Source organism: Danio rerio, chromosome 20 (assembly GCF_052040795.2).
Source record: "Danio rerio strain M-AB ecotype USA chromosome 20, GRCz13ab, whole genome shotgun sequence".
NCBI lineage: Eukaryota > Metazoa > Chordata > Actinopteri > Cypriniformes > Danionidae > Danio > Danio rerio.
In genome coordinates, this window is record NC_141040.1 from 5,942,501 (window position 1) to 5,963,475 (window position 20,975).

The 20,975-nt window shown below is 38.2% G+C and overlaps 1 protein-coding gene and 1 long non-coding RNA gene across 65 annotated transcripts in view; one reads left to right on the forward strand and one right to left on the reverse strand.

The window, feature by feature from the left end:
• nrxn3b (neurexin 3b) overlaps nt 1-20,975 on the forward strand; it is a 409,500-nt gene that overhangs the window by 249,837 nt on the left and 138,688 nt on the right.
• On the reverse strand, nt 16,043-20,447 carry LOC147839015 (uncharacterized). Its single transcript, XR_015518121.1, has 3 exons — nt 19,371-20,447; nt 19,006-19,219; nt 16,043-17,449 (listed from the first exon to the last, which is right to left on the reverse strand). It is a non-coding gene; the product is annotated as an uncharacterized LOC147839015 (long non-coding RNA).

The following is a 20,975-nucleotide window of genomic DNA, read 5'->3' on the forward strand; positions in this document are numbered from 1 at the left end:
AAAAAAAACTTAATAGGCCATAATGTGTGTGTGTGTGTGTGTGTGTGTGTGTGTGTGTGTGTGTGTGTGTGTGTGTGTGTGTGTGTGTGTGTGTGTGTGTGTATAGATGTTTATTAGTACTGGATTGCAGCTGGAAGGGCATCCACTTTGTAAAACATATGCTAGATAAGTTGGCAGTTCATTCCGCTGTGGCGACCCCGGATCAATAAAGGGACTAAGCTGAATGAAAACGAATGAATGTCAGCAACCTACTGCGTTTAGACCCTCAGTGTCCACCCAGGAGATCATTGCGGTAATTCAGCCTAGAAATGACAAGTGCTTTGACAAGAGGTCATGCAGCCTGCACTGTGACGAAGTCTGATCCTTCTATTGTTGTGTAACGGAGGCCAGCTAGTAAGTGCTGTGCAAGTAAACCTCACTCCTCTGACCTCTAAAGGTGGTCTAGTGACAGACGCTATGGCCATGGTCTTTAGCCTCCTTGGTAGAGCAACCGACTCTCATGTGGAAGGTCACCGGTTCGATCCCAGCTTGGAGCAGGTTGGGTGGTGTAGGACCAGCGGGGCTACGTTGGTGCCGTGACCCGGATGGGAGTGAGGTTTAGGGGGGGTGAGTGTAATGGAGGCCAGCTAGTAAGTGCTGTGCAAGTAAACCTCACTCCTCTGACGTCTAAAGGTGGTCTACCGACAGACGCTATGGCCATGGTCTTTAGCCTCCTTGGTAGAGCAACCTACTCTCATGTGGAAGGTCACCGGTTCGATCCCAGCTTGGGTGGTGCAGGACCAGCGGGGCTACATTGGTGCCGTGACCTGGATGGGAGTGAGGTTTAGGGGGGTGAGTGTAACGGAGGCCAGCTAGTAAGTGCTGTGCAAGTAAACCTCACTCCTCTGACCTCTAAAGATGCTCTAGCGACAGACGCTATGGCCATGGTCTTTAACCTTCTTGGTAGAGCAACTGACTCTCATGCGGAAGGTTGCCGGTTCGATCCCAGCTCGGAGCAAGTTGGGTGGTGTAGGACCAGCGGGGTTACAGTTGCATAAAGCAAACCTGCACTATCAAGGTTGTGTTTGCAATGGGAGTCAACTGGTCATCTAAGGTCACCCCAAGGCTCAAGAAAGTATAATCGACAAACTCAAATCAGAAAACGTTAAGCATGAAAAATAAAGTGATTTCCAAATTGACTTTGACATGTATTTCATTGCAGACAATAGCCCATTTCACACAGGGATACCGGTAAATATCTGGAAAATTTCCGACATACTGACATCAATAACCAGAAATGACCTGTAAACGGCTGGGCTTGTACTTGTAAACATATGACTACATCACAATCTCTGTGGATGGATCAGTATTGTGAACAACTTCGATGAAAATACAGAGGAACACTTTCGCTTGTCCAGATGTACATGATATGTGTGTGTGCTGGCGCTCACAGGCTGTTTCACGGGCACACGCGATACGTCAAGCAACTGAAGGAAGCAGAGCTTGAAGGTAAACAAACAACGGCTTATCATAAGATTCTTATTGATAATTATTTATACAGCTGGCATTAAGAAGGAACATATAAACGTTATCTGACTAACATCTAGCAGCTAAATGTGTCAGAAAAATATTCAAAGGCTTTTATTTTCATAAACCGCATGGACGTTGTAATGACGGGGTGGAAGTGACAGAGACAACAGGAGGTAAGATCCAATATGCAGGTTTATTCAGCGTCAGGCAAGCAGTGGTCATACAGGTACAAACGGGTATGTGTAGGCAAATCCAGAATCGTAGTCATATAAACAAGCAATAGGTCAAAAGGCAGGCTGCTAAACAGGACAACACGGATGAGCAAGGCTAAGATCTAAACACAGGAAAACAAGATAGGGAAAACGCTTCGTAATGCTACATGTACAGCTAACAAGACTCGGCAAACTGGATGGGTAAATGCGTGGCTTATGTAGGGAGTGTATCAGTCTCTGACAAGGTTCAGGTGGTGAGTGTAATCAACTGGATATATGAACATGGGTGTCTGGGCGAAGTGCATGTATAAATATGTAGTCCTGGGAAAGGTGAAAGTGTAGTCCATGGTTATAGTGTGAGAACCAGCGATCTCTTGAGAGCGATCGCTGGTTATGTGACACGTAAATGCGTCTGACTGTTCTGATTGGCTAAAGTAATTATTTCATTTCAGCACGTTCTAGACGTGCACGCACTCTTCTGCATTCACAGAGCAGCATTCTGGCAAATTACCGGTAATGTTTAAAAAAACTTCTCTTTCCGGAAAATAGCCGCAATGAATTTACAGGTATTTTCAAAAAGGGCCTGTTCACACATACAGACCTTTCCGGAAAATTGCCGGTAATTTTCCTGGAAAGGTCTGTATGTTTGAATGTGGCTAATACAAACTGGCTAATGGTCAACTTCATTTCATTTGTAAATATTCACAATTTCCTATCATTCAGACTTGCAATACATTCCAAAAAAAAGTTGTGACAGGAGCGATTTAGGGCTAGTAATCAGGCAAATTGATATACTAGATATACTAGAAACTTCCTAGCAGGTGTGTTGAGGCAAGCTGGAGCTAAAGTCAGCAGAACACCGGCCCTCTAGGACCGAGTTTGGACACCCCTGTTATAAAGCATGTTTACCATGCTATCCAGGTAGAGAGCCCTCATTAGACCCTCGTGCCCGGGCCACCCTCTTGTTTGCATAGGCATAGGGGAGTTTGAGCTTAGGTAGATCTCAAAGAGGGCGACGCAGTGGGTAGCATGTTCGCCTCACAGCAAGAAGGTTGCTGGGTCGCTGGTTCGATCCTCGACTCAGTTGGCGTTTTTTGTGTGGAGTTTGCATGTTCTTCCTGCGTTTGCGTGGGTTTCCTCTGGGTTTCCCCCACAGTCCAAAGACATGCGGTACAGGTGAATTGGGTAGGCTAAATTGTCCATAGTGTATGAGTGTGTGTGTGTGGATGTTTCCCAGAGATGGGTTGCTGCTGGAAGGGCATCCGCTGCGTAAAAACTTGCTGGATAAGATGGCGGTTCATTCCACTGTGGCGAACCCAAATTAATAAAGGGACTAAGCTGACAGGAAAATGAATGAAAGAACTCCCATGCTTGTTCATGGCTAGTGACATATTAAGAATTGCTATAGAGAGATAAACTGTTGACTAAGAGCACATCTGTGGAGCTAATTTGGTTTAGTCAATTTACTAATGTTGCATGTCTTTGGACGGTGAGAGGAAACCAGGGAACCTGGAGGAAACCCACATGAGCATGGGAAGAACATGTAAACTCCACACAGAAACAACAAATGGCCGGGTAAGGATTTGAACAAGTGACATTCTAGCTGTGAGGCGACAGTGCTAACCACTGGGCTGCCCTGCCGCCCTATCTAGAAAAAAGAGGAGGAGTAGGGCTGGAAGGGGGGATTCTTCAAAATGAAGATAACTGAGATATGAGACTCTGGTTGTTTATGATGACTTAGAAATCTAATTGGGTAATCGTTTGTTAGCTAATGGTCAATCACAAGCACGTGATGCTCTCAAAATTAGTTTATAAATAAACTTCACTTAGTTTCCTCCATTTTGGAATAAGGCTCTAAGATATAGTAACGTGTTATACTTCAGGGAAACTAATTGTAGTGATAAATGTTTACCTACAGAAGTCTGAAAATCACCTCATCCTCAAATTTATCCAGACTAATCCATGGTCACGCAAAGTTGGCTTTCTTCAGCTCTCACCGGCCTTGACTCCAATCAAAAATGTTGCGTCAAAAGGCAAAGTTAAAAACATTCGATGGACTTCTCTGAAAAGCTGTCGTAATAAAAGTGCAAAAGTATAATAACACCTTTCATAGGTCAAAGTCTGCTGTTTGAACTGAGAATATACCACCTGTAGTGCGGCACATGCTTTTATATGCTCTTAGATGAAGCCATGGCATGATTGCAGTGACACATTTATGTCAATTTTTATTGCTAATCCTTTGACTTTTCCAGCGTGTTCATGAGTTTTTAACTCAAACCTTGCTCGTTTTGAGCAATAAGGAAAGTCTCTTTACTTGCTGAATTTAACGTCAGGATTATTATTGTTTACAGTCTGTATTTGAAGTATATAGTCTGTATGTACAGTAAGTCCATTCTATAAGTCTGAGGAGGAGACTTTAAACATTATGCTATACCAGAGGTGGGCAAACTACGGCCCGCGGGCCATATGCGGCCCGCTGAACACTTTCATCCGGCCCGCGAGGGAGTTTTTAAAATGCACGAGTAACGGTTTGAGTAACAGTTTGGTTCAGAATTAGAAAATTAATGATGCAATTACAAGTGAACGCCATGTGATGGCAGTATTGCACGAGGTACAGTTAGAGCAACCAATAGAATTAGAACACACTCTCGGATATTAAGATGAACTCTACAGTTAAAGAAAATGAATCTAATATGCCAAGAAAGTATTGCTGTTTTTAAAGGCTACAACCTAAGGGACTGATCAAACCGAACACGATTTATGCGTTAAGAGGCGCCACTTTTGAATGGCTTACTAACGGCCGGTTTTGAGCGCTGCTTATGCACACAGCGTGCCTCGCGTTTTAACCGCCTGCTGCGCCTCGTGTTTTTCTGTAGCAGACTCCAGACTTTGATACCCTTGCGAAGAGAGGGGACCAGGCTCATTGTTCCGTTTTGTCTCATAGTTTTATGATTGATATGAGCATATTTAAAAAAATCTCAAATGAGATTGTTGTACATTTATATCAATAATACATTAATAATTGCTTGGTAAATGTGTTTTTGTCATAGAATATATTTTCCATGCATACATCAAGATTTATGATGATTGATCTGTATATTCTAAACGCAGTGCATATTAGATTTTTGTAAATTTGACTGAATAGTAATTTTTTAGAATTATTTTTAACGTGTTAATATGAGATTTTTATCAGATAATATATTTTCTGTTCTCCACTGTAAACAAATATTACAGTATTATTATTATTTTATTTTATGAGAGATTATTTTATTGTTTTATGATGATTGAAAAGTAAATATAAATAGCAGTGCAAATTCATTTGACTTGTAAATTTGACTAAATAATATAAAAAAAAATGTTTTGTGATAATGTGATCTGTCCGATATTGCATGTTCCATGCGTACTGCCACCATAAATAAAGTAAATTATATAAATAATATACATTTTTGAAGAATTTGACATGTGGCCCTTCAATTGTTTGACAAAATTTGATGTGGCCCTCGGGTTTAAAAAAGTTTGCCCACCACACTGTGCTATATACCATGCTTGAATGCTTTAATAATTTTGTTAGTGTTTGTTATTACTTCCAGGTCACTTTATTGATATGACACTGTGATGTCAAATAGGCCTTAGTCCCTTATTTATCGAGGGTCACCACAGCAGAATGAACCACCAACTATTCCAACATATGTTTTATGCAGCGGATGCTCTTCCAGCCACTACCCAGTACTCGGAAACACCAATAAACTCTCACATTCGTGCATACACACTCATACTCTATGGTAAATGTTTGCCCAATTCACCTATACCGCATGTCTTTGGACTGTGAGAGAAACCGGAGTATCCGGAGGAAACCCACACCAACACAGAGAGAACAAGTAAACTCCCTACAGAAATTCCAACTGGTCCAGCCAGGACTCAAACTAGCGACCTTCTTGCTGTGAGGTGACAGTGTAACCACTGTCCTCTGTGCCACCCCAAATATGCTTTATTTTCTGGCAAAATGCTCCCGGTGTCATTTTTAAAAGCTCAGCTATGCTGTAAGCCTATACAATCATAAACAGTGAACAAACGTGATTATGTGTATAGGCAAAACCAAGCAATGATATTTTAAATTATTACCCGTAATACATACACTGATGTACCCGTGATGTCCAAAGCATGAAGGCAGCTTTCATGGTGGTGCATTGGGAATAGTCGACCCCACAACGACCCTTTATTCTTGCTGTCAACCACATATCACAAACGGCATGCTTTATATACAGTAGTCAACATTCAAAATAAACCCAAACTTTCATCAAATGTTGACAACTACAATGTTTCTCTATATATTTAAGGGGGGTTTATTTATTTATTTTATTTTGGATCTGTTCAATTTTTGCATTAACCAGAGCTAGATGTCACCTTCGTTTCCCGAACCGAAAGAGAGAGGCTGAAAGCATCGCCCACGTAGGTCGATAAAAGCCCATAATTACTCTTCTTTTCATATGCATGAGGCATCTGCATGCAAAATGTCAGTGATGCACTGTCCCCCACACCACCCTACCAACCACCTACTCACAGGTGATCAATGTTCACGCTGAGCAGTTAAAACTATCGTCAAGAGGATAAAGGTGCTTAAGGTGCCATTGAGAATTTCCCTAGGCATCACCTTCGCATTTAATACATTTCAAGAGGGTAAATAAAGGATTGACTTAGGAAAAGTTGTTAATTTACCACATGCAGCATAGGGATGTGCGATACCAAGTAACATGAACTGATACTTTGCCCAAAAATTACTGTTTGGGAAATTAAAGTAACAAGTAGTGTACTTAAAAGTGTCACTTCATACTGAATACAAGACATATTACGGGTTGGTCTTGTTTATCAATGAAGAATACATTACTGTGATTGTCACAAAAAGCAAAGCCCCAAACATACTGTACAGCCACATCGCCACATCTTCTCCCTCTGTACCTGGACAGTGCCTGCCTGCTGCACCTAAGGACTCTGAAAGCGATTCTTTCTCTCCCTAGCAGCACCTGTGCTTTCCTTTCCTCCTCTTTTGATCGCCCTGTCATGATGTTGTCATATTCTGTCCTGTGATTTACAGTATATGTAGATGTGATGAGGTTTGTGGTATTACCACAGTACTGTACCTCACTGTTTTGTTACATGTGTCACCGCATCGTTTAGTTTAAGGAAGTTTAAGGAAGTAAAGTAGCTCCACACATTACTTCGCTTGGGGTCACCCATATCCAATGACAGCGGACTGAGTGGCTAGCTAGCATGCTCTGCAGTTGTACAGTGCCATGTTACACATGACTTGGCAGGCGGAAGAACAAGTAGTTCCGACTAAGTTGGCATAATTCAGATAATCTAGGGTGTTTCTGGTTACTTTTTGCTGTATTTCTATTTCCAGATATTTGCTTCAAATTAATGAAATATCGATATTTTGATATGATAATCGATTCTAGAACATAGAAAGCTGGTATCGGAGATAGCGATATTTTAGTGTCAATCCGCACATCACTAATGCAGCATTGTCAAGAAATATGATCTTGTTAGTGTCGCTCCTTGTGTGCTCATAGAATCAATGCATATTACTTCGAAAGAACTGAGGAGAGTTAATCAGATTTTTCCTGGAAAAAAAATGAGAGAGAGAGATAGACACCGGCCACTTTATTAGGTACACATGTCTAACTGCTCGTTAACACAAATTTCTAATCAGCCAATCACATGGCTGTCAATGCATTTAGGCATGTAGACATGGTCAAGATGATCTGCTGCAGTTCTAACTGAGCATCAGAATGGGGAAGAAAGGCGATTTAAGTGACTTTGAACGTGGCATGGTTGTTGGTGCCAGACGAGTATTTCAGAAATGTTTGATCTACTGGTGTTTTCACGCACAAGCATTTCTAGGGTTTACAGAGAATGATCCGAAAAAGAGAACATGGGGGATATTTTCTTTGCACACTTTGGGCCCGTTTGTACCAATTGAGCATTGTGTTAATGCCACAGCCTGCCTGAGTAATATTGCTGACCACGTCCATGCCTTTATGAGCACAGTGTACACATCTTCTGGTGCCTACTTCCAGCAGGGTAGCGCACCATGTCATAAAGTGCGAATCACCTCAGACTGGTTTTTGAACGTGACAAAGACTTCATTTTCAAATGGCCTCCACAGTCACCAGATCACAATCCAATAGAGCACCTTTGGAATGTGGAGGAATAGGAGATTCACATCATGGATGTGCAGCCAACAAATCTGCAACAACTGCATGATGCAATCATGTCAATATGGACCAAATTCTCTGAGGAATATGTCCAGTACCCTGATAAATCTATGCCACGAAGGATTAAGGTTCTAAAGGCAAAAGGGAGTCCAACACGGTACTAGTAAGGTGTACCTAATAAAGTGGCCGGTGAGTGTATATAGATAGAGATAAAGAGACACTCGTACAATGAGTGTAAAGACTAATCACTTTGATTCACTCTACTACACTAGGCATTCTTAGAAATCCATTACAGGAAACTGTGACAGTTCTCTCACTCCTAAAATCATCTCTCTACTTGAGGTAGTCAAAAGAAACCTTTGAATCTCAGAGTGGGGAAGTGTGCCTTTTCAATTTGCACTTCTTCCATAGCAATGGCAAGGCATAATGTCACATGAGAATAAGGATAGATCTGCTTTCTGGAAGAGGACCATCTATTACTGTCAGAAGAGAAGGTCTTAACTAGATTAGTTACTGTCGTAAATGCAGCATCTCTTCTTCAAACTTCATTTTTGCAGGTCAATACACAAAATGTGCGGATATTATACTGTATATTGTTTACACTGGTATCGCAGAAGATATTATGGCCCCATCCTATCTCTGAAGGTGGCTGGTTGTTGTATTGCAGGATTTGAAAAGTAAACTTGGCACTCTGTCCACAAACCAACACCTTGTCTGGCATATTCTGAGCAAACACTAAGATCTAACCTTTTTCCATAGAGGTAATTTTCTTGCATTGAAGTGCCAGTCAGGCTTGACCCAGGTCCAAACTAGTGTGCAGCAGGGAAGTAAATGTGGGTCATTACAATTCTGAAGCTTTGGCAGTTGTTTCTGTGTCCAACTACTGCATTCCCAGGCTCATCATTTTCTGTAACCTTGGACGTAGCAATCCCGTCATATCTCCTACTATTAAAACATCAAGAGCTGCTTGTAGAAAACATGTATGTTGAGATCTGAGACTGAGCTGTATATCAAATTATTTCTGTAAATAAATTAAGTGCTGTTTCAAGAGTTCCCACTTAGATATGCTAGGCATTTATAGCAGGTTTGGCATGCTGTCCCGGGAGAGAACCCTGAGCTCGGAGATATTTGAGCCCAGGGCTCCTGCCCGGTCTAGAAGCATATCAGGAAAACCGAGATCAGGTAGGTCTCGATCTCTCCCCCTTTAGAAGGGGAGAAAAAGGAGGAGATGGGGTGGAAGGGGGGATTCTTCCAAAATGAAGATAGAGCAATAAGCAGAAAGTGATCCATTTATATTAAGCTAGGATCATTCTGATTGGATTATTACTGATTACGAATGAGTGGCCAGCGGTGCACAATTATATCACGTGCTCCTCTCGAAATTAGTTTATGAAACTTCACTTAATTGAGACAATAATAATTTCAATGTATTTTTAAACAACAGTTTTAATAACTTATTAACCTCCTTTGTGGCATAAATTCAATAAGGTACTGGAAATATTCCTTAGAGGTTTTGTTGACATGATAGCATCAAGCAGTTGCTGTCGACTGGTGTTGATACAATGCTCAATTGGTACTAATGAGCCCAATGTGTGCCAAGAAACTATCCCCCACACCATTACACCACCACCACCAGCCCGAACCATTGATAAAAGGCAGGATGGACACATGCTTTCATGTTGTTGATGCAAAATTCTGACCTTACCATTCGAATGTCACAGCAGAAATCGAGACTCGTCAGACCAGGCAGCATTTCTTCAATCTTTTATTGTCCAATTTTGGTGAGCCTGTGCAAATTGTAGCCTCAGTTTCCTGTTCTTGGCTGACAGGTGTAGCACCCGGAGTGGTCTTCTGCTGCTGTAGCCCATCCGCCTCAAGGTTGGATGTATTGTGCGGTTGTAACAAGTAGTTATTTGAGTTATTGTTGCCTTTCTATCAGCTAGAAACCAGTCATTCTCATCTGACCTCTGGCATCTACAAGGCATTTGCGCCCACAGAACTAACGCTAGCTGGATATTTTCTTTTTTTTGCCGAGCATTCTCTGTAAACCCTAGAGATGGTTGTGTGTAAAAATCTCAGTAGATCAGCAGGTTCTTCAGTTTTTTGTCTCTAATTATGTATAATTATTTACTGTGTTCTGTGTATAAATTCTAGCTCTGTTGATACATATTACTTGTAAAATATTATCAGATTAACCTGACTTGAGGTCAAACCGCAGATGCCCACTGATTATCACAGGTATTCTTGCATCATGCATGTTTATAAGTTATAGGCTAAAGCTGCACTAACAACATCGTTTCTTTCAGTGAGCTCAAACAAAGATTCTAAGAAGATGGCTGTCAGCCAAGTCTAATCTTAGCCTGTGGTTATTTCCTTGTCTCATCAACAGTTCTCATTCCCATTCACCTGTTGAGCCAGTATCCAAGTAAGGACCAAGTGCAAATGAGCCACAGGAAACTTGTAACCTTGAAAACTTGTAGCGTGTGCAGCCTACTGTATAAAGCACAGCATTCTGATTGAGCAAGAGGTCTCAGCAGGAGACTGGACTGAAACTATTGCATCAGCGGGAGGCAGTTGGGGTAATATCATGAGCAACATAGCCCGGCTAAGGGGATTCAGTCTGATTGAGGTTTGACTGAATTCATATGAGCGATCATTAAAAGCTTTATTTTGGGTATGAATTGATTTAGACAGGATTTAGCTGTGTTGAGCACGTTACTTAACAAAAGAATTGTTAATTCTCACAAATAGTAGTCGCTGAAAAACATGATAAAAGTAACTAATTACTAGGGATGCAGGATATATCGGCGGCCATATCATTATCGGCCGATAAATGCTATTTTTTAAGATTATCGTTATCGATCCGATGTCTAAATTAGGCCGATATCTTTAAGCCGATAAATTACGTAATTGTACAGAACTGCCTGCCTCACGTATGCATGGGCGGAACTTTTCCAGAGCACTATAACGGAGCTTTCCTCACACTGTTTATTCCTTCAAAGTCCGTCCTTTCTTCAGGTGGTATTTCTGTGCGTTGAGAACTCAGTAAGTAACCATATTCCTTATCATTGTAGATGTGTTTGATTGATTGTCATTGTGTATTTTGCTTTAAATCCCCTTAGAAACCTTTCCTGCTCTGTCTCTTTGTTGTGTTAGCGATAGCAGGGGAGATTCACTTATTACTCCAGAGCTGAATAGTATTAGTTTCAGGGTTAACTCCCTTCTCTTTTAGCTGCAGCTGGTAGATAATCGTGGAGATATGTAACTTGGTCCAAATTATTTATTATTCTCCTTGTGGTATAACAAAATCAGTCACCAAAGACGGAACATCACTGAAACTGCTCATATTTTCTGTTTCTCCCTCTGCTTTTTTGGAGAGCTTTTTTGCTTTGAGTATAAACTATTCAGTTCATAAGAGCAGTTAAATTTTTTATGAAGTTTGCTGTATAAAAATATAACATTTTGAAATATTTATAATTATCGGCCTATATATATCGGCTATCGGCCTCCGAGGCTGAAGAGTTATCGGTTATCGGTATCGGCCAAAAAAAAATGCATATCGGTACATCCTTACTAATTACCAGGAATAGTAACTACTGGATTACTTAAATTGAATAAATACACTTAACATAAATTCAATTAAAATAAAAATCAATAACACTAAATTAAATAAATTATTATTAAACATTGCACACTGTTCTATATTAATGTTGATGTGGAAAATAAATGTAAGAGAAAATGGTATTCTTTTATTGTGAATAAATAATTTATATAGTAGAAAAAAAAACATAGCGATAAAAGAAAATAGATAGTTTAGAACTGTTAATACTTAACATACCATAACTGGTCAACAAATAAGTCTAAATACATGCTTCGAATTGTGCTTCTTAGCAAACGTAACAAAATATAGTATAAATATTACAGCATTATTTTTTGAGTGTTATTTTTATATTCTTGTCAAATATAAAATTAACAATGAATACGTGATTTAAACACTGATTCAGTGATTACATGAAATATTGTTTGATTGCAAATAATATATATATATATATATATATATATATATATATATATATATATATATATATATATATATATATATATATATATATATATATATATTATAATAATTATTTTAACATGACCGAACTAGTTTGCAACTTAAGCAAAGCTAACACTATTTTTATTTTACATTTAGTTTTGTAGTTCATGCCCAAACAAATATTTGTTGCATTTTTAACTGTTTAAGTTCACTTGATTGACTATGTACAATCTTTAAGCTTCGATGTTTTATTGTTGAGTTAAATCATTTTTGATGGTATCCGACACATTGCTTTTATCATTTATCTTTATTTTGATAATCAACATTAACCGTGTGCACCAGCAGGCAGGTTTTGTTATGTTCATTATTTAATATCGGCTTCCTCAAAACACAAGATGGACTTCCAGTGTGGATTATAATTTTATTATAATAATAAATAAACTTTTTTTTAAGTAGCATTTTCATTGAATGTGGTGGGTCGCTCTGTCCCAAAATGCCAGAGCCGATTTTATTTTATTTTTTGTCCCAGTCCAGCCCTAAATAAGGGTAATGACGTTGTACCAGTAATCACAATATTAATTTCAAATTTAAATAACAATAAATTAAATATATCTTTATTTATTTATTTCATTGTTTTGCATATCAAGTAGATTAATTTGAATATATACATGTTAATGCCAAAAAAATGTCCAAATACAGACAAGCAATTATCAGTGTAGCCATTATTGCAAAAACACCACATCACCTGACTGCTGATCACAGCTAATGCTTCTTAAAATTTCTCCCACCGTGACTATTATCATTACAGTCCAGTAGATACATGCATGTGATGCCTTTACACAATAAGTAAAATAAATGGGATCCCATTTGAGACCCCATTATGTCCCTTGTGGAGCTGACTATTTTCCAGAGAGCTGTTTGTGATGTAATGGCTCTGAATAGAGACAGCTGTGCATTCACAGGAGCTCTGCAGTCTGTGGATGGTGGCACAACCGATTTAAATCTCTGCTCTTTTGTAGAATGATGCCTATTGCCACTCACATCTCACTGGATGAAATCTGTTGTATTCACATACAATAGGTGCAGTCTTGCCAATTTCTAATGAAAATAGGCTAAATTCAGCTTGAAGTGTCACTAAAATATGTTAATTTGCATATTGCATACATCATCATATCCTAATTGCAAATTTTTGCACAGCAAAAAAAAAAATGATTTCCTTAGATTTTTCGTCTAGTTTCTAGTCCAAATATCTACAAACTCTTAAATCAAGAAGAATTTTCTAGACAAGCGAAACATTGTCTTGTTTTGAGAAATAATATGCCAAAATTAAGTGAGTTTTTCCTTAAAACAAGCAAAGTAATCTGCCAATGGGGTAAGCAGGATAATCTTACTTCAAAAGGAAAAACAAGATGATTTTGCTAACCCCTTTGTCAGATTAGTTTGCTTGTTTAAAGAAAATGCTCAATATTAGTATATTATTTCTGAAAACAAGATCATAGCCTATGTTTTGCTTGTCTAGAAAATTCTTCTTGTTATAGGAATTTTTAGATATTTGGACCAGAAAGTCTAAGTAAGAAATGCATTTTTTTTTTTTGCAGTATACGTATGTCTAATAATTTCAACCCAAGCTCATTCTGAAAACATAGTCCCATGGACGTTTCAGGAGACCGTAAAATACGTCCCGGGAGGTACGTATTTATGCAGTTTTTGTTTTCACGAATCCGCGAGAGGCCGCTGTGTGCGCTTTTTTGCATCTTAAATGTCTCTTGCGAGTGCCGTTCATACCTGCGCTGTTCTCGCGTAAACCCACCAGAAGCCGCTGTCGACCGACTGAATGATTGACTGGGCGACCGGCCAATCTACCATCCCATCCCATATTTCCCTAAATACAAACGATGGTTTACAAAAGTCATCCAGAAAAAGAAAAGCTGAATTTTTGAAGAAAATCTGATTTTTACCACATTTTCAGATTTTACCACATTCTCACCCTGTTATTCACTCGTTCGTTTTATTTGTTGGATTCTGTTTTTGTCTTACCTGATTTCTGGAACTGCTCTTCCCCGTATTTGAACCCAGTCGTCGTAGTTGTCGTTGTCAACTTCTCTCTGCATCTCAAGTTCGCCGACGTACACATTGAGCTAACTGGACAAACTGGTTAAGGTGGACAAAGCCCTCCACAAAATGAACGCCCTGTAGCGTTTGCTTAAAAAAATTAAATGCAGCCATACGTACCTCCGGCTACATAATTCGCAGTCTCCAGAAACGTCAGCGGGACTACGTTTTCAGAATAAGCCTGTGTTAAATGGATTACATTTATCAATGGAAAATGAAGTTTATATATAGTGTATATATAACTATATTAATGTATAGAATTCATCGTTTCAATGAACATTCACAAACAGCATCTCAATGTGCTATCGAGTTATCCCCCCATGCCCTATACCTTTTCAATGCTTAACTATCTACTTTGATTTTGGGAGATTAAAGTTAAGTCTTATGAAATTTGCTCTCAAAGTTATCTCTAATACAGTTACTTTAACGATCTTCAACTAGACTATTATGGTTTCTTCTCAGTGCACCCTGAAAACATTTTTGCAATTTGAACACAACCATGATGCTTGAAGAAAGGTGACTTATTATTTATATTACAAGCGAAAATCTGTTACATTACCAAAGATTGGGAAAACTAAATAAATATTTATATGTTATGGTTTACAAGGTTTTAATATTATATATATATATATATATATATATATATATATATATATATATATATATATATATATATATATATATATATGATTTATATATATTATTAATTATTTAATTAGGGAAAAAAAATAATAATAAATAAACAGGGGGGCTAATAATTTAGGGGGCTTATAATTCCGACTTCGACTGTATGCAATTTCCAATATGAACTATAGTTGACCAGGAGCCACATAATTGTATTTAATGTAACAAAATTTATATGATTTATTAAAAAAAAATAATAATTCTTACAGAGAATTGTTGCCTTTTTCTAGTCCAAATAAATACATTTCAAAGCGAAAAATAAATTATTTCACTTACCCCACTGGCAGATCATTTCCTGAAATCAAGCAAAAAATTATTATTTTATTATTTTATTTTATTTCTTCTGACGGTAAAAAATAATTGAAGTTTATTTATAAACTAATTTTGAGAGGAGCGCGCGCTTATGATTGATAGCACCTGGTCCACATAAGCTAACACTGATTTACCAATCAGACGACTCCTTAAGCACTATAAATAACCAGCGTATCTTACTTCAGCCATGTTCGTCTTGAAAAATCCCCCCTTCCACCCCTTCTCCTCCCATTTCCTTGTCAGGGCAGCATGGACGCCTAGTGGTTAGCACCACGGTCGCACAGCAAGAATGTCACCGGCTCGGACACTACCTGGCAAGGTCGGCGTTTCTGTGCAGAGTTTGCATGTTCTCCTCGTGTTTGCGTGGGTTTTCACCGGGCCCTCCGGTTTCCTCCCAAAGACCCAAAACATGTAACATAAGTAAATTGACAAACTAAATTGACAGCATAGACACTTCATAGCATTATAATCTACTTTCAACATTATCAAGCAGGGGAGTTCTCTAGACCTACCTGAACTTGGACTACCCTCTCGCCCTGCAACGGGGGGGAGCCCCGGGCTTAAGGATCTCACGAGTTCAGGGCTCGCTCCCGGGACAGCTTGCCAAATACGCTCTATAATAAATCATCAGCTAAGGGTGAACTCTTGAAAAGATATTTATATAAATACACTTGGTCTAAAATTATTTTGATATTTGGACTAGAAACAAGACAGAATAAAGTAAGAAAAGCATTTTTTTTAAAATTGTGATCATTCAATTTCTGTACCTCTTCTGTAAAAAAAAAACCTAAATACCACAATATCAGATTTTTTCCAATGTCGTTCAGCCTTAATTATTATTAACCAAACTAACCACAAAGTAATTTAAGAAAACTGGATTATTATTTTTTTATTTTTAAGGCACTCATTTTTTCTTTCCTTTTTGTTTAGTTTAGTTTATTTTATTTTATTTGTTTACAGGGTCAATGCACATTAATAAACATTACTGTAAAATGGGCCAGAATTAGCCAAGAATGGCTATTTTTCATCCGTAGCCCCTTTACAGAATGTTAAAAAGTCACACCTAAAATAGAAGCACAACATTAAATATTAAATATACTTTCATAAAAAATACAGTTAAAAAAGTAAAGAAAAGAAAAAAAGAACAGAAAAAAAAGAACAGACTGACTTCATAATAAGTCAAATTTAGTGTCTAATTGCATAATATATGACTGTATATTTGTGCTGGTTCAGGCCTGCCATGGATAAACCTAAATAAATATGAAACAAACAAAAAAGCCCGACTGGCAGGTGGCTGTAATTTCCTCTCTCAATCATAACTAATTGATTCCTTCATTCAAATCCAAACAGACAATTCATTTAGAAACAAAGCAATTTGCTGTCATGGTGAACTGATCAAAAACAGATTCATTAACAAATTCATTAACCGATTTCATTTTCGTTCTTTTATTGCATCTATTTTGAAAACAGAACAGAGCAAAACAGAGAACGCCGAGTTTAAAATGTTGGTATCCTAATAAATCTGTCCGGTTTTTGTTGCTGGTCGACTGTTGTAGCCCATAAAATCAATTAATTTGCAATTACACTAATGAAATGAGAGAAACTACACTCGTGCTTGTGTGGTACTGTTTAATTATTTCACAAAAAAGATGAAAACAACAAATACAGGGACAATCTAATTGCTTTTTAATAGGCTTCATCTTGCACTTGTGGACTGGATGTGTAGATCTCGTAGATCATTAAAACAACAACTGTACAGTAATAATACTGCAGACATTATACCAGACATATTATAGTTGCACAGTCATAGCTCCTTCACTTTTTTTCTGTTTTAAGCTGTCCGTTGCATCTCAAACCAAATATTATGTCAAATACACATTTAACATGTAATTTTATAGACCAATTATTGTGTTCAAATCACTCTTGAGAGGGATCAAAATCTCTTTAAGGCAAGTAATTTCACTCAGTGCCATCTTTGATATGCCTCTCGGGCAGTATGCTTCGGTAATATTTTACTAAATGTTTTTAAAGACATTTCTACACAGCTTAAAGTGACATTTAAAGGTTTAACTAGGTTAATTAGGTTATCTAGGCAGGTTAGGGTAATTAGGTAAGTTATTGTATAACAATGGTTTGTTTTGTAGACCGTTGAAAAAAATAGCTTAATGGGGCTATTAATTTCAACCTTAAAATGGTTCATAAAAAATTCTAAACGGCTTTTATTCTAGCCGAAATAAAACAAAAAGACTTTCTCCAGAAGAAAAAATATTGTCAGACATACTGTGGAAATTTCCTTCCTTTGTTAAATAATATTTGGGAAATATTTACAAAAGAAAAGAAAATTCAAAGGGGGGCTAATAATTCTGACTTCAACCAGGGGCGCCTCCAAGGGGTGGCCAGGGGTGGCCACGGCCACCCCTCGGTAAACTCTGGCCACCCCTGTGGCCACCCCTTTGGCCACCCCAATATAATTTTGCGGTTGACATTATTGATTTAAATGAACTTATAAATTCCCAATATTTAGATAAATAAATAAATACATAAATAAATAAATAAATAAAATGCAGTCACTAAATTATTGTTGGTGTTACTGACGTAGCTCTCCCCCTCTGGTTCAATGCTGGTGAAAGCAAACTGACGCATGCGCGCGGAAAACCATTCCCGCGCGCCTCACGCACTCCTGTGTGAATCCCGGTTGGTTGTTTGCATGCACGCCGACATAATAGGCACCGCTCATGCGCCGGGAAACCGGAGTAACAGCCTTTTGTGCAGAAGTGTCGGCACGCAGCGAGTTTTGAAAGTCGTTTAAAGTTTATATAATATAATGATGATGATGATGATGATGATGATGATGATGTTACTTTCACTAAGCATGTCTTTAAAGCAGAAAGGAGGGATAATGAGTCAGGGAGGTAAGACTTCATAACATGATTTCTCAGCCATGATCTGGTCTAAGACCACAGATAATTCTATAATACATTTTTTGTATTCTTTAGAATTGTCATAATTAATTTTCATGCAAAAGGTTTCTTAAGTGATGTTGGCATATCACTCCAGTTGTTGTTTTCCAGTAATATTTAGGACTGATTTCTGTTATTTATTTAGAATAATAATTGTATATTAATATTAATTGTATTTATTTAGAATAAATATAAATAAATTGTTATATTTATTGAATAACAAATCTAACAATTCAAGAGAGGTGGGGGTGTATAGGGTGGTTCGCCCAGGGTGTCATTTAAACTAGAACCACCACTACCCTCCCCGATAGACAGCAATGGCTATTTAATATTTACCTTAAGCTACAGTAGCTACAAGAAGCTGCATTAATAAAATGGTTCAAAAAGCAATATGGATAAATAATATTATTAGGTATAGTGAGTGTGTATAGTAATGCCTTTTGTTCAGTTTGTTCATTTGTTTGGGTAATTAATAAACTCATTATTCTTTCATTCATTTTCTTTTCGGCTTAGTCCCTTTATTAATCCAGGGTCACCACAGCAGAATGAACCGCCAACTTATCTAGCACATTTTTACACAGCGGATGCCCTTCCAGCTGCAACCCATCACTGGGAATAATAAACTCATTAATCTTCATTAATTTTAGACATGGCATATCTCGTATGATGTACAATAAAGGCACGTAAAAAAAGAAGTCATTTATACAGTATATGAAAAGTGTTTTTAAACTAAACATAGATTTTTATTTGGTTTGCACATGTACTTGCTGAATTATTTCAAAGAATAAATTGCAATATTTCAAGTAGAATTAATTAAATGAATAAAACTACATTATTTCATTTACCAGAAACAAAAATATAACATTACACTGAATTCATTATTTTTTTTTTGTGTGCCACCCCAAGATTTGGAGCGGCCTCTTCTGGCCACCCCTAAGAAAATTTTCTGGGGGCGCCACTGACTTCAACTGTATATAATATATATAAAACAATAATGCACATCAGTAACTGCCAGTTACTTCCTTTAATGTATGTAAAAAAACAGCATAAATAGTTGGAAATCTGACAACCGCAATAGTTAAACCCTATGGGAACAACTGTGGTTGGTACCAAAGTTCACAGGACTGTGCTCTCTGGAATCCTCTAAAGTGGTGGACTTCAACGTTTCGATTGCTCTTTGCGTCATAGCTCATTGCCATATTGTTTACTTGATTTTAACTCTTGCCATGCCACTTATCACTGCCAACTTGCTCTTTGCGTCATAGCTCATTGCCATATTGTTTACTTGATTTTAACTCTTGCCATGCCACTTATCACTGCCAACTTGCTCTTTGCGTCATAGCTCATTGCCATATTGTTTACTTGATTTTAACTCTTGCCATGCCACTTATCACTGCCAACTCTCATTAAAAAATGAATGACTTTTGGCTATACTTTGACACCCTCACCGTTCAGTGTGAACGCACAGTAATAGGCATGCTTGGTGAAATTCATTCATTCATTTTCTTGTCGGCTTAGTCCCTTTATTAATCTGGGGTTGCCACAGCCGAATGAACCGCCAACTTATCCAGCAATGTTTTTATGCAGCGGATACCCATCTCTTGGAAACATCTACACATGCACACACACACACACACACACACACACTCATACACTACGGACAATTTAGCCTACCCAATTCACCTGTACCACATGTCTTTGGACTGTAAGGGAAACCGGAGTACCTGGGGGAAACCCACGCGAACGCAGGGAGAACATGCAAACTCCACACAGAAACGCCAACTGAGCCGAGGATCGAACCAGCGTTGGTGAAATTTATAGATAATAAAAAAATATATAGTTATGTATTATTCAATTGAATCATTTAGTTAGAGATGAAGTTGCTTCTTTATGTTGTATAATTCAGTTCACGTCTTGTCATTCCGATTTAAATATAGTACGATCATTCATCCGTTGATCAGATCAAATTCAGACATCTAGATTTAGATGCACGTGAATGGAAGAGGAAAGCTTTTTTTACTCATGAAGATCAAAGAAAATATCCACACAAGATAAAATATGGTTTAATTATATTATATTATAAATTTAAACCCCACCGTTTATTGAAAACTAGGACCACGGGACACGGGTATACGCAAACACAATTACAGTACTTTCATTTTATTTTTAAGTGTCAATTCTGTCATATCAGCGTACTGATTCTGTTGCTGCTGACTGCTATTTTTTGTTGCTCATTCTATCATACAGGGATCTTTCCATCAATACCCCTCGGCTCTGCTACGTTCCCTCTCTCTCTTTCTCTCTCTCTCTATTACTCTATCTGCCTCTCTTTCTGCAGCTGTCATTTTCCCAGTTAAAGGAGTAAAGTGCTGTGAGCTGCACCATAAGGATTAGCCCTCTGGATAAAAAAAAAAAAAGTGTTCTGATGATAGAGTGAAAATGCACAGTGATTGTTGCTGCTAATAACTTCTACTGAAATGTGATTTATTAAATGATAAATAAATAAAATGAGTGGCGCAGTAGGTAGTGCTGTCGTCTCACAGCAAGAAGGTCGCTGGGTCGCTGGTTTGAGCCTCGGCTTCTGTGTGGAGTTTGCATGTTCTCCCTGCATTCAAGTGTGTTTCCTCCAAGGGCTCTGGTTTCCCCCACAGTCGAAAGACATGCGGTACAGGTGAATTGGGTAGGCTAAATTGACTGTAGTGTATGAGTGTGTGTGAATGAGTGTGTGTGGGTGTTTCCCAGAGATGGGTTGCGGCTGAAAGGGCATACACTGTGTAAAAATGTGCTGGATAAGTTGGTGGTTCATTCCGCTGTGGTGACCCCGGATTAATGAAGGGACTAAGCCGGTAAAAAAAAAAAAGATTCTGAAAAAAACATTCTTTCTTTTGGATGGATGGATGGATGGATGGATGGATGGATGGATGGATGG